Here is a 12,545-nt window from a genome sequence, read left to right on the forward strand (position 1 = left end):
TTAGAAGGTAAGAGCCTCCTTGAGGTTTGAAACCTGTTCAGTCTGATCCATCTGGTGACAGTTGAATTCTAGGCATGGAAAACACGAGCTTATGGAGGCAGAATTTTATTCTGAACCTGAGATTTTGTCCCTTAGAATCACTGGGCACATTAGGGTTTGTCCTTTTTGTTTCACCTTTTCCTCCATCCATCCCTCCTTTCTCTTCGTTTCTTGCTTCTTTTGCCTTTCTCCTGTTCCCCTCCGAACACCAGGAGAGGTAGGGGTGTGTGTGTTGCGCAGGAGTGCTCGGCAGCTCCCACTGTGGGAGATCCACCCAAAAATGTGGGGCTGAAATAGTGCTCAGGCAGTGATCCCCAGTGGTGACCTGGGCCATCCTTTGGGTGAGAACCCTCAGCCTCCCTTCCTCAGTCTCTACCCTGATTGGCTGAGCAGGGGGTTATTGACAGGGAGGAGACTCAGGTCCTTGCGGTTCTCTTTTATGTTTGATTAATTTTGCTGCTTCTCTGCATTAATTGTCTCTGAGCAGTTCATGATTGTCTCTAACATAGCAGTTCTTCTCAAATACTTGCTGAATAATTACTGTGCACTGTTGTTGGTCTGGAGCTCATGTGAGAGCAGTTTATTCAGGTCATTCCATGTATGAAATTCAAGATCTGATGGTTGGTATGAAAATCAGGGCTCTTGGGTCCTACTCCCAACTCTGCCACTGACTGGCTGTGTGACCTAAGACAAGTCAATTCTCCTTTCTCAGCCTTAGCTTCTCCATCATTCAAGTAGGGATAATAATGATCCCTCCTACCTAACTCACAGTGGGTAGAGGATGGGGATCCATTGGAAATTGTCACTAGGAGTAGTGCGTAATATGAGGTGTCCTATCACGTTTACTCAGAGCAGATTATGACATAAAAGAATAGCTGAAATAGTCTTTTTTATTTCTATTTTTTTATTTTGAAATTAAGAGCAGCAACTACTTAGCTCAGAGTGAAGCATCTTATCTAATATTTGAGATCTAAATGTCTCCCCTTTGTGTGCGATGAGACAATTTAACACACTCTGACAAACAGGAGATGCTTTTGTTTTGCAACAAAATATTTTTGCAAAGAACTTTCATCCCACTTGTTTTGATTTTGAGAAACAAACTGGTTTAGTCTGAAGGAGATTTTCTGACTGAAATGGTTTGAATGAAATTTTCCCACCATCTCGATTCCTGGGCTCTATCCTTGCCTCTGGGGGGGGGTTGCTGTTTGTTAGAACAGGAGTCAGGACTGGTGGCTTCTCTTTCTGGCTCTGCCACCGCCTTGCTGTGTAGGCCCTTGGGTAGGTCACTTCCCTTCTCTGTACCTCAGACTCCTCCTCATCTGTCCAATGAGAACAGGGACAATTCTCAAACTCTGGGCAGTCGTGAGCCTGAGTGAGATAAGGGGCGTTTAAACCCTCTGTGAAGAAGAAAGGGGAGTTTCACGGTGTTTAGCACCAAGGTATTTTAAAGTTTGCTAAAATGTCTAGTCTGTGGAAAGAAGAAATGGTCGGGGCCAAACTTTTTAACCACTGCCTTTTTTAAAGCCCATTCATGGATGTGAGTCCCTTTCTTTTAGATACCTGGGGTTCTTTGCCAGCAGGAGAGAAGAGGTTCCTGCCTCTGCTCTTGTGACCTTAACAAACCAGGTGTTGTGCCTCAGTTCTCGTCTGAGATCCCTGAAAAAGAATGTCTTCCCATCCATGAACAAGACAGGACTTATGTTTAAAAGGGGAACAAAGAGATCCCTGGGACTTACAGACTAGCTAGCCTCACTTCCACAGCTGGAGAGATACTGGAATACATTCTTAAACAATCAGTTTGTCAGCAGCACCTACAGGATACTTTGGTTCTTAGGACAAGTAAACATGGATTTGTCAAGAACAAATCATTCCAAACCAATCCTCTTTCCTTCTTCGGCAGAGTTCCGGGCCTAGTGGAGGTGGATAAACAGTAGATGGGATCTAGCTTGGTGTTACTAAGGCTTTTGACACAGTCCCATAGGACAGTCTCACAAGCAAATGAGGGAAATGTGGTCTAGACGCATTCAGTGTGATGTGGGCGCAGAGCTGGTTGAAAGCCCAGACTCCAAGAGCCCTTCTCAATGTTTGGCTGTCCAATGGAGATGGTGTACCTAGTGGGTCTGGCAGGGATCAGTCCAGGGTCCGGTACTACACAATATTTTCATTACTGATTTGGAAAATGGAGTGGAGAGCATGCTTCTAAAATTTGCGAATGACACCAAGCACTTTGGAGCACAGGATTGGAATTCAAAATGCCCTTAACAAATTGTAGAATTGGTCTTCTTGAGCCAAACTCCATGGCTGAGCCCCTCTCTCTAGACTGGGATGAAGTGAAACCCCAGAGCCAAACACTCCTCCTCCTGGGCAGTGCGCTCCACCCTTGAATGATCAGATGCTGCTTAGCACTGTCAGAGCAGCTTTGGCTGGGGGATTCTCCCAGCAATTTCCAATAGCAGGAAAGTATTAAATCCCGTCAATGGAACTCAGGAGTCCTGACTCCCAATCCCCTGGTCCAGTCACTCCAGCAGAGCACACTCCCTTTCAAAGGCAGGGGGAGCGGCCATGAGGGCCTTCTTGTAATTTCCTGCTGTGAGAGGGATTGTGCAGCAGTGGTTAGCGAAGGGGCCTGTAAAGGAGGACTGCTGGGTCCCAACCATACTTCTGACACTTGATGTGACCCTGAGCCGGTAGCTTCCTTTCCCCTGGCCTGTTTCTCATCAGTAGGGTTGGTGGCACAGTCCAGACAGCACAGGGGGATTGGGAGGCTGCAGGAAGGTGTGTAAATTGCTGGGATTTCAGGATCCCGGAGGCGCTGTCACCCCCGCACTAGGGTGATGTTCTGCACCCCCTGCTGCTGGCCAACTTTCTCCTTTCCCTGGCAATAAGACAGACTCTTGTTTTCCTAGCCAGCTAATCGCCCAGTGTCATCACCCTGCCTGCTGGCTGGGCAGGGTAACTCCTCTGGTCACCTTCCCCTTCTCCAGCCTGCCTTGGGCTTGGAGAGTGAGGAGAAGGGCGAGTGATGACATTGAACATCCTCCATCCATCGCTCTGTCACCAGAGCAAGTGAGTGGCATTAGGGTTCCTCGTTGGCATCCCCTGTCTGTCTGGGGAGAGGCAGAAAGAAGGGGAGAGAATCTCTCCCAGAGGAGATTGGATTTGCAAACAGCCTCCAGGAGCCCCTCACTCTCAGACCGGGGAGGGGCTTCTCCACAGCCATCTCCAGTGTGTTTGGCAAGTTCCCAGCAATGGGGCACCCAGCCCTTCCCTTGTGGGAGACTGTTCTCCAGGCTGAGAGTCTCTGAGCTGGGCCAGACCCGGTGAGCTGCTGAGCATGGAAATTAATGGGAAATAAGGGGGCCCTGGCCTTGCTATGCCTAGGGACTTTGAGGTGGGAAATGGCTTCCCAGGAGAAGTCCCGACTCCTGGGTTCTGTTCCTTCTGTAGCCTGGGTGGGGGTGTGGGGGGAGGTGTGAATGTGTCCTGGGCTGGCAGGAGGGAGCTGCTTGTCCAAAGTGACTAATGGTCTTTATGACTGATCCCAGTGCTTGAAAAGGACGAGACTCCCCTGTTCTTGCAGCCCCAGGGATGATGAGGGGGAAGGTTGAGGGGGAGAAGATCATACATTGAACTCCTGCCAGTGAGTGTAGCTTGCACTGCCTGCACCCCTGTAGGACGAGAAGGAACTGCTCTGGCTGGGGCAGGGATGAGTAGGGACCAAACAAGCTGGTTAGTGAGAGGCTGCCTTGACCCCAGACTCACGTCTGCTCTCTGTTCGGATCCAGGATGGCCAGACTCCTGAGGATGTTCAGGAAGAAGGCTCTGCAGGTGGCCCCAGAGCCTGAGGGAAGCAGCTGCCATCTTCCCCAGGAGCGGAGTGGCCCCTCCGTCCCCACCGGTGGGGAAGGAGCTCTCGGCCGGGCCAGGAGGTGGAAGTACCCAGCCTTCTGGAAGAGGAAACCTGCTCCCGGCGCATGCGCTGAGGTGGAAGAGGCACCGGCCAGGCCAAAATGGAGCTGAGCCAGGATGCGGCTAGGCGGGCAGAACCCAGCCCAGGAGCAGAACCGGGCAGGGTGGGTCTGGGGCTTGTGTGGGCAGCAGCGGCCCCAGGAGCCCAGCCCCAATTTCCAGCAGAAGGCTTCCCTCTGCGCTGTCAGTGAGGACCTTCGAGCCTTCACAGGGCAGGAGGTGGAGGATCCCTCTCCTAGCCCCAGCAGCTCGGCCCGCTCCCCATGGAACTGCAGCAGCACCTGAGACTGGGACAGCAGCGAGGCCAACGGACGCTTCTGCTTTGTTCCAGCTGAGGAGCCAGGCTGGGCTCAGGGAGGGGTGAGGAGGGGGCTGTGAACACCCCAGGCCCAGGCCCTAGAGAAGTGCTATGGGGTGGGTTCCCAACTCAGGTGTCTGGCCTGAGCCACTGAACCCCACTGACACTAGATGCTGCCAGTTTAATCCTTCGTGTTCTATTGGGCAGAGGGTGGGAGGAGGTGGAAGGCACCTCCCAGGGAGTCCAGGACAGTGGGGGGGGTCTCTTTGCTATGGACTGCTGAAGGAGTTGGGGGCTGATGACAGGGGTCGGGGTTGTCCTTGGCTCTGGGGGTTGATGAGGAGAGGGCTCGGCTGGAAGAAGGGGCGGACGAGGGGATTTTGTCTCTGATATATCAGGACTTTGTCAGCGTGAAGCTGTAGGTAACATACAGGGGGGTCACAGTGGGGTTTGAGCTGGGGCAGCAGCAGCAGGGGAGCAATGTGTGTGTGTGTGTCGGGGGGAGTTACTTGGTAAAAATGAAACTGCCAAGTCGCCCCCTCTGCTGCAGCAAAAGCCTCTAATTTATCTTCTCAACTCCCCACCATGAAAATCTCCACCCCTCCCCCGGCGCTGAGAGGCCCCCTCACTGTCATGGAGATTTGTAATTGTTCTGACTCTTCCTTGGCCTTGTCCAAACAGTTTTCCCAGAAAAATGATCAAGGACATTTCAAATGAGAAAATCAAAACAAATCAGAGAAACCCCCACCACACCCAGTTTGGGTCTGAATGTTTCTACTGAAATCTGGAGACAATAAAACTCATCCCTCTGTTGGCCAGAAACCAAAGCTAGATTTCCCCTGCTGTAGCTGTGACTTCTGCTACTGAACTGCCAACGCACTGACTCTTCTTGTGAAACATTTCTCTGCACAATACTGCTGCTAATCCAGTTATTGACTCCAGGAAACATTTTCCTTAGCCTGGTTTTGTGTGTCACTGGTTTCTATAGCAAAGATCAGTCCCTTGCCCTGTGGTCCAGACATCCTCATTCACATCAAGCTTCAAGTTGAGAATCATTTCCCATTCCCGCTCTGTGGGAGGGGAGACTTTTAAACACGCTCTCTGAGCAACTGCACGTGGTTAAGCAAAGAGAACAAACCCCAAATCCCCCCTGTGCTTTGGGAGCCAGGTTTGCTGTGGAATTCTGTAGTTCAGATGACTTCATGCCTGAGCATTGTGATTCTTTACCAGTTTTTCGGGCATTGGGGCAGTTTTGTGTTCACAGCTGTGATGGCTGCATGGTTAAGATGTTTGGAGTTGAAATCCAATAGGGTTCGTCTGCGCAGATTTGAATCCTGCTCACAGCAAGGCTTGTCTTTTAGTCAGTCTCTCACCCTGGCAATACCTCTCTACAGCCCTCTGAGACACTCTCAATTCTCTCCCCACCCCAAGTAAATCCTGTTCTGCTCCTTTCATAGAGATGCCTGGGACACCACCTCACACCGTGTCCCTGAGGGGTCAGGCAAACTCTCAGCACCTGAAGTCTCTGGCACTCACCTGGTGCCCCATAGATCAGCCATAGCCCTGGTTCTGCCCCTCTCTCTAGAGTGCAAAATAAGCCAAGTCAGCGACTCCATGGGAGCTATGAGACTGCAGAACCAACAAAGAAAAAATTGGTGCTCAGCACCCACTGGCATCCAGCTCCCCCCCCCCCACCGCCACTTTAGGCCTTGCTAACAAGCTCCTCCTGTTCCCCTTCAGCACCTCCCACTTGCCAGTGATCAGCTGTTCAGTGGAGTGCAGGAGGCGCTGAGTGGGGAGGGGGAGGAGCAGGGACAGGAAGAGGTGGGAGAGGGAGAGGAATAGTGCAAGCCGGGAAGAGATGGGGTGAGATGGAGTGGGGTGAGGGCAGAGCCCGAAGAGGAAAAAGGAGATTTGTCCCAGACTCCGGATCCCTCTAAGGCCGGCCCTGAGGGAAGCACTGACTATCACAGTGACAATAGAACTGACCAGCATTGCAGGGGAGACAGAGGGAGATCCGCACTCATCACGTCTCTTATCTCCGCCATGGTGAGCCAAACACTGCTCTCCCCTGGCTCTCACTCTAGCAGCTGGACACCAAGGAGCCATTTCCCCACAGGAAGTTCATTGAGTTCCCCTGTGGCGCTGGGGGGGCTGGCGCTTCTGCTGCCTTTAGGGCTGGCTGGGGGGCTGATGTCTGCACACTCAGCTGCCGAGCTGGAGAGGGCACCTGGGACCTTACCAAGCTGGCTCAGTGAAGACGAGGGGTTGACAGAGCAATACAGACACTCTCCAGAGCATGAAGCAGCATCCACCCATGCAGCCGGGCAATGAGCATTTCCCGTAGCCTGGACCCAAGCGGGAGGTGGCAGCTGCTGTTCCAGCTCCTCGGGGATAGGCCCTGTCAGCCAACTGCCACTTCTTACTCACCACAGCTAAGGGCTTTGGGTTTCTCCAGTGGGGGTGTGGATCAGCCATTCATTTACCTATTTGCACTACTGTGCCGTGTGAAAATCGGGGAGGGGAGGCAGAAGCCCCACTTCCCTCCCAAAATGACGTCCAGTGAGGGAAGCCAGGACAACAGGGTGGGGTGGCAAGTGGTGGCCAGGCTCTCACAGCCAGAGTCTAGTCTAGCTCAGGGTCCAGCTCAACTTCGTCCCCGCGCCAGTGGCCCCCAGTCCCTTTCCACCACCACATCAACCCAGGCACTAGGGCAGGAACAGGGTGAGGAAGCAAGTCAAGCTGAGCAAGGCAGGCAAAAGCTAGTCTTGTCTTCATGAACTGCTCACAATGACATCCTTTTCGTGTGCAACTGCTGAAAAAACATCCTGGACAGAGAAGAAACAGGCCAAAATAATCCTATACAGCTGCCAAAGTAGCTCAGTTGGGAGCGCATTAGACTGAAGATCTAAAGGTCCCTGGTTCAATCCCAGGCTTTGGCAGATTTTTTTCATCCTCTTTGTGCAGGGGCAGCTTGTTGTCTGGCAGCACAGTGGTGCCTGCACCCAAGGTGAGCAGGACTGACCTGGGGCAAAGGAATTTTGGGGACCCCTTCCATTAAAAGAAAGTTGCAATACTGTATTCTCATGAGGTCCCTGCGATGCCTGGGGCTAATTGCTCCACTTGCCTTCCCTCTGAGTGGCACTGAAGGTGAGTCTCTGATCTTGGACTCTGCAGTAGGAAAACATAGAATGGACTTTTGCCACTAGTTGGCCCACCTGACCTTTAACGATGAGCGCTGTCTTTCCCAACATGGCAGGAAGAGAGCAAGGCAGGGTGACCCTCAGGAATGGTGCCAAAAGGCTGCTGGCAGTGTTTTCCCCAGGCATTGAAATTGGGGGGGGGTGTTCAAATTTACGGGGGGTGTCAGGACCAATGAGATAAATAAAAGAGATATGAATAAAGTAAACGTTTTGTTAGGATTGTGCAAATTTAACATAAGAATAATGCAAGTTACACCAAAACACATAACAAGTCTAGATTTCTAAAAAATATATACATTAAAAAAAAGTATTTAATTTAAATTGACTTTTGAAAAGTAAGCCATCATGGGGTAAGAGGGCAGTCCTCTCATGGATTAGTAACTGGTTAAAAGATGGGAAACAAAGGCCCCCACATTCAAGTGGTTTGTAACCCAACCCCAGCCAAAATCTATCACTTGGACAACATAGCTCTGTTTGCTGGATACCTAGGTAGATTATGTGTGAATGTAAATATAATCTGGCCCCACAGCCCCAGCTCATCAGTAGCTGTCAGGGAGAGCTTATTTAGACTTAGCTTACAAATCATCATTTGATATTATTAGGTTGGCCAACATCATGAATGCACTGACATCAAAAAAAACAACAGCTGTATAAGGAAGCAAGGAAGCTAGTCTATGTTCATACTTTTCAAATCTAGTATACTTTTTCAGATACACATATTTTATCATACACTGTATAAGCTTTTAAGTGTGTATTAATGTTTCAGTTTAAATTCAGATTTCCAAACAATCACTAAATTGGTATGTAACTAGGTCACAAAACTAGGGGGGGTGTTGGGGAAATTCAGGGGGGGTGTACACCCCTCCTGGGGAGGCAGGTCTAGGAAATCACTGGCTGCTGGGCAGTGACAGGCAGGGATTGGGGATGAAAACTCCTCTGTGCAGCTAAGCAAGGACAGCACCAAGGAATGAGCATCTGTGAAAATGGCTGTGTGGAAGGTGGAAGGGATTTGGGGGTCCTGGAGGAAGTGCTTGATATTCAATGCCTTGGAGCAGCTGGACTTGGACATGGTGGGTGTTCAGGAAATGCACATTAACAACTCAAGGGTAGCTCAATAGGCAGAGGGTGATTGGAGGAAGGGCCTCCTGGCCAGGGAAGAATGATGGGGCTGGAGTCTTGTTTTTCACATTCGCGGTGCGAGTACAGAAGGTGATGGAGCTCCGACCAGGGAGGTCATTACTGATAGACTTTGTGCTCTGTGGCACTGGTTACTGCTATATTAGTGTATATGGTTCCCAGTTAAGGCATGAGAGGGAAGATCAAAGGCTCCCTTCCTCTGGACTGCATGATGTTTGTTGTTGGCGGGAGGATTTTAATTGTGTCAGCTGGCCTGAGGACCGCTGGTCCCGTTTTCCCAATTGTCAGAGGAAACATTTTTACAATGAGCGCTACCTGGCACAGGTCTGTAGTGAGGTCAGCTTAGAGGAGCTCACTCCAGCCACAGAGGGGATTCACCTTTCTGCAGGGACAGACCAGGACTCGCATTGATCTGATTTATGCTTAGCTTTTGAGTCTTTAGCATGGTGCTTCTCAGATTATTTCTTGGCCTGACTTGTTAGACTTTGACACTTAACAGGCCAGAGTTTGTGCACCTCCCTATTATCCTCACTAGGATTTGATTTCCAAATTTTGAGGAATGACTTTTTGCCTCTAACATCCTCCATTACTCAGCCGTTTACCTAGAGTGACTTTCTGCTGGTCCTCCTATTGTTGTTTCTGATTTAGGGCAAGCATTTCATCTGAGCCTCTAATTGCAGTGTTTTTAAATGGTCTGCATGCTGCTTGCATGCACTTCACACTTGTGACAGCAGCTCCTTTTAATTCCCATCTAACCATCTGTACTTATGCCGATAGGTCGACTTTAGGTCTTTAACTTTGAGCAGTAGCTGAGAAGATGGTAAATCGGGCATAAACCCATGCAACAAACCTCGTCATTTCCTTGTTATTTCCTGATTTCTTTATTCATCGCCTTTTCCTTATTTCCTGGCTGAGGCAGTGGCCTGCCAGGGAGCTCCCTGGTGCCTCTAGCTGCCTGGGCTGAAGGCAAGAGGCAGGCCTGGGCATGGCGAGGGCCTCCCATCCTGGCCTGAGGCTGCAGTACTTCCTTGTCCCCTTTTTCCACCTACACCGGCAGGCGGCTGCTAAGGGAGAACACGAGGGAGGCTCTCGGGATGCTAGGCAGCCCTGTGTGGTTAATCCTTACAGGCTGACCATAGCACTGTTCCAGCCCCAGATTTGCCCCCTAATTATCCTACTGCCACTCAGAGCCACAGACGTGGAGGTGCTGAAGGAGGGAGGGGTGACTCTAGGATTGGGTTCTTCTCTAAAGATGGCCGGCTGAAAAGTGATGCTCGTCTGTGTCAGCAACCTGCCCGGTTGCATTGCTGCCAGGGGATGCAGACATTTCTGTAAGGCACATAAAGGGGCTATTTGGTGTTGAAACAAATGCGAGGAATGTGCATTTATGAGAGGGAATTTCCATCTCTTCAAAAGCTGTACCTCAGGGCCCCAGTGGCCTAATGGCTAAAGCATTGGCTTCTGAAGCTAGAGATTGTGGGTTTGCATCCCATCTGGGCTGAAAATCTGCTTTCTTCCTGTATATTGCAAGGAAACCTTGGCCTTATTTTCAAGAAGGAAGCTGGGAGATGTTTGAGCACAAAGTCCTGGATCTTGTGAACAATCACCAAGGATATTAGAAGGCTCGGTCTGGTGACCTAATGGATACAACCACACACCCCCATCCCTGGGCAGTCCCATATGAGAACCAGAATCCATGGAGGAACATTCCCCTCCTACTCTGACAGGTGGGCTGTGCAGATGATGGTGGAGAGCAGCAGGAGAGGAGGTTGCACTAGTGCTGCCTGGGCTGTATCTGCCCCAAGGATAAATGGAGGGGGTCATGCAGCCTGTGCCTGACACTCCACAGTGCTACATTCACTCCAGGAACAAGTCAAATCCTGCACCAAGGATGGTGAATTCCCATGTGAGCACACAGTGCCCCTGTCCTGCACACACATCAACTGCACCAAAAGAGACACAGACTGCACACTGAGGAGAGATCTGGTTTGTTTCCAGGTTGCTTTTCATTTCCAAAGGTACTGAAGTGTGATCTCTCTTCTTTTTCCATGGACAGAAACACAATGGAGCTGCCAGGTGACAGTGGCAGGAAGAAAACACACTGCAATGAAATTTAAAAAAAACATTCATAAATAATTTAGCAATGAGAAGTAATTAAATACAAAAAAAATCCAATGGCCACACATGCTGGTGGCTTGTTCCCACCCCAGAGAGCGAGGAGCAAGGAGTGTGTGAAAGGCGGGTGGTTAAGTCTGAGGGAGCATATTCATATTTCATACAAGTTAAACAAATTATAGCAGACAGCTACAAAATACTCCATTTGGTAACATCAATACAGAATATATAAATCTACAAGCAATACAGCCATACACAGCTAAGATAGGGTGTCCACTTAATACCAGAGTTCCCACTGCCAAATGGCTGGAAGTGCCTTCACAGTTACTGCTAAACAAAACAACATTGTACAGAACCATGAGCAGCCCTACTGTGCCGTTAGGAAGGCCGACAGGAGACTCAGCAAATCAATCTATGATTCTGTGCTTCTACTTAGTAGTTACCAAGTGTGATAAATGAAAGGGGGGGGCAGGTAGCTCCCTTTTTTGGACACCCAGCCAGCCAGTAGCTATAAAATCCCTCGGAGGCCTGGTGTACACTATGACTTTAGGTTGAATTTAGCAGCATTACCTCGATTTAACCCTGGACCCATCCACACGACGAAGCCCTTTTTTTCAACTTAAAGGGCTCTTTAAATGAATTTCTTTACTCCACCTCTAACGAGGGGATTAGCACTGAAATCGGCCTTGCTGGGACAAATTTAGGGAAGTGTGGGTGCAATTCGATGGTATTGGCCTCCGGGAGCTATCCCAGAGTGCTCCATTGTGACCGCTCTTTACAGCGCTCTCAACTCAGATGCACTGGCCAGGTAGACAGGAAAAGGCCTGCGAACTTTTGAATTTCATTTCCTGTTTGGCCAGCATGGCGAGCTGATCAGCACAGGTGACCATGCAAAGCTCATCAGCATGATGTGCACATTCCCGGGGCACATTGCCCGGCCCGTACTTTGTAAGAAGTCTATGACCATGTCTATGTCCTCATCACTCTCGTCACCGCACTGCTGTCATCTCCTTGCCTGGTTTTGCTTTTACAGCTTCTGTTTCTGTGCTGAAAAAAGGCATGAAACAATTGTCTGCCATTGCTCTGATGGAGGGAGGGGCAACTGATGGCATGGCTTACAGGGAATTAAAATCAACAAAAGAGGAGAAACACAAACAAATGTCACACAGAATGGTCCACTGAAAGATTGAACTCAAAACCCTGGGTTTAGCAGGCTGTTGATTTCACAGAACAATTCAGGTCAATTTCTTGTTTTGACCCATCTAGCTTTTACATCTTATGCTGGTAGTATAACTGCTAGCCATTATCGCCTGGTTGCTCACCAGAAGATGGTGCAGTATGACTACTAGCCATCATCATCTTTTGGGTACTTGAAAGAAAATGATGCAGTATGACTGCTAGCCATCATCATCTCTTGGGTGTTTGGGAGAAGATGATGTACTATGACTGCTAGCCATCACCATCTCTTGGGTACTTAAGAGAAGATGGGAATGACCTGGCTGAGTCACTCCCATGTTTGCCCAGGCACCTCTAACTGATCGCACAGATATTGACTAAAAGAGCACCTAAGAGTATGACAACGATAGCTATCCATCATAATGCACCTTCTGCTGCCAAAAGGCAATGAGTTACTGCTGTGTAGCAATGCAGTCCCACATCTGCCAGAACCCAGGAGACGTAGGGTGACAATGAGCTGAGCAGGCTCCATGCTTGCCGTGGTATGGTGTCTGCTCAGGTAACCCAGGAAAAACGGCGTGAAATGATTGTCCACAGTTACTTTCATG

At 49.8% G+C, this 12,545-nt stretch overlaps 1 protein-coding gene and 1 non-coding gene across 4 annotated transcripts in view; one reads left to right on the top strand and one right to left on the bottom strand.

The window, feature by feature from the left end:
* Positions 1 to 12,545, bottom strand: part of LOC127033608 (zinc finger protein 420-like) — a 512,279-nt gene that overhangs the window by 39,525 nt on the left and 460,209 nt on the right. The window lies entirely within an intron of this gene.
* TRNAF-GAA (transfer RNA phenylalanine (anticodon GAA)) lies at positions 7,176 to 7,248 on the top strand. The gene has a single exon. It is a non-coding gene; the product is annotated as a tRNA-Phe (tRNA).

The sequence above is a fragment of the Gopherus flavomarginatus genome, chromosome 13 (genome assembly GCF_025201925.1).
Source record: "Gopherus flavomarginatus isolate rGopFla2 chromosome 13, rGopFla2.mat.asm, whole genome shotgun sequence".
NCBI lineage: Eukaryota > Metazoa > Chordata > Testudines > Testudinidae > Gopherus > Gopherus flavomarginatus.